At 36.9% G+C, this 2,149-nt stretch overlaps 1 pseudogene; it reads left to right on the top strand.

The window, feature by feature from the left end:
• Nucleotides 1-1,279: 1,279 nt before the first annotated feature.
• Nucleotides 1,280-1,943, top strand: LOC103243988 (small ribosomal subunit protein eS7-like; annotated as a pseudogene).
• Nucleotides 1,944-2,149: the final 206 nt, after the last annotated feature.

Here is a 2,149-nt window from a genome sequence, read left to right as displayed (position 1 = left end):
ATATGAATAAACAAAAAATCTCAAGTTTAAGTTTTTATATGTCTTTGCTGGTTTTCTACCAGTTGTATCTACTACTAGGAGAGGAGTGAGGAGTGTTGAAGTCGCCAACTAAAATCTCATATTGTCCTTTCAGTTCTGTTAGTTTCGCTTCATGTAAAAACTCTTGTTAGAGGTTGTATTAGTGTTTTTTTTGTTTGTTTTTTTTTGTTTTTTTTGGTTTTTTTTGCAGAATAACAAATTATCACGACCTCAGTGGCCTTAAATGACTTGCATTTATTACCTCACAGTTCTGTAAGTCAGATGTCCGGGTGGTTTCTATTGGGTCCCAAAGAGCAATGGCATGTAAAGTCGTTTTCTCTTTTTTTTTTTTTTTTTTTTGGGGGGGGAATAGTTATTATGTTTAGGGTACATGTGCATAACGTGCAGGTTTGTTACATATGTATACTTGTGCCATGTTGCTGTGCTGCACCCATCAACTCGTCATTTACGTCAGGTATAACTCCCAATGCAATCCCTCCCCCCTCCGTAAAGTCGTTTTCATGCTTCAGATCTCTCTGACTAATCCCACCAGGCAGAGAAAACTTTCCACTTTAAACTCAACACAATTGAAACATTCCTTTTACCAAGGAACATAACATATTCGTGGGAGTGGTATTTCATCCTATTCACAGCTTCAGCCCATACTCAAAGGAAGGCAGATTATACAAAGGCAAAAGGTCAAGGATCGTTCTTCGAATTTCACTTATCAGAAGTGAATACACATTTGAAATGGATCCTTTTATCATTGTGTAATTTTCCTTTTTATTCCTGGTAATTTTCTTTTCTCTAAGGCCTATATTGTCTGGTATTAATATAGCTACTACAGCTTTTTTTGATTTCCTTTACTTTTAATCTGTCCTTATCATTATATTTGAAGTGAGTTTTTGGGTGACAACATCTGGTTGGGTCATGCTTTTTATTCACCAGTAATCTCTGTTGCAATTTATTTATTTACATATAATGCAATTACTGATGTTGCAATTACATACAATGCAATTATTTGTTTATTAGCAAACCATTGTATTATTTACTTTCTGTTGGTTCCTACTTTTTTATGTTTCCCCTTTTCTGCCTTCTTTTGCCTTATTCCATTTTAATTTACCTATTGTAATTTTCACAATGTATCTTTTTACAATGTTTTATAGTGGTTGCCCTAGGGATTATAAATACATACTAAACTATTAACGGTCTATTAAGAATTTGTATTTTAGCTCTTCCTAAGCCGGCGCTCGGCAAGTTCTCCCAGGAGAAGGCCATGTTCAGTTTGAGCGCCAAGATCATGAAGCCCAATGGCGAGAAGCCGGACGAGTTCGAGTCCCGCATCTCCCAGGTTCTTCTGGAGCTGGAGACGAACCCGGATCTCAAGGCTCAGCTCAGGGAGCTGAATATTACGGCAGCTAAGGAAATTGAAGTTGGTGGTGGTCGGAAAGCTATCATTATCTTTGTTCCTGTTCCTCAACTGAAATCTTTCCAGAAAATCCAAGTCCGGCTAGTACGCGAATTGGAGGAAAATATTCAGTGGGAAGCCTGTTGTCTTTATCGCTCAGAGGAGAATTCTGCCTAAGCCAACTCAAAAAAGCCGTACAAAAAAATAAACAAAAGCGTCCTAGGAGCCGTGCTCTGACAGCTGTGCACGATGCCATCCTTGAGGACTTGGTCTTCCCAAGCGAAATTGTGGGCAAGAGAATCTGCGTGAAACTAGATGGCAGCTGGCTCATAAAGGTCCGTTTGGACAAAGCACAGCAGAACAATGTGGAACACAAGGTTGAAACTTTTTCTGGTGTCTATAAGAAGCTCACGGGCAAGGATGTTAATTTTGAATTCCCAGAGTTTCAATTGTAAACAAAAGTGACTAAATAAAATATATATTCACAGTAAAAAAAAAAAAAAAAAAAAAAAAAGAATTTGTATTTTACCACTTCAGTAGGAATATGGAAACATAACTATATAAATTCCTTTACATTCCCCCTTTATGATGTAGGTGTCTTCTTCATTACATCTACATATATTGAAAATCCTAACAATGTTACGTTCTTTGTTTTCAAGCATGGAATATACTTAATAGACCTCAAATGTAATAAAAATGTAACATAACTCAGATGTTGACCAT

Source organism: Chlorocebus sabaeus, chromosome 17, assembly GCF_047675955.1.
Source record: "Chlorocebus sabaeus isolate Y175 chromosome 17, mChlSab1.0.hap1, whole genome shotgun sequence".
Taxonomy (NCBI): Eukaryota; Metazoa; Chordata; class Mammalia; order Primates; family Cercopithecidae; genus Chlorocebus; species Chlorocebus sabaeus.
Note: the sequence above shows the minus strand (reverse complement) of the source record. Positions and strands in the feature narration are given on the sequence as shown.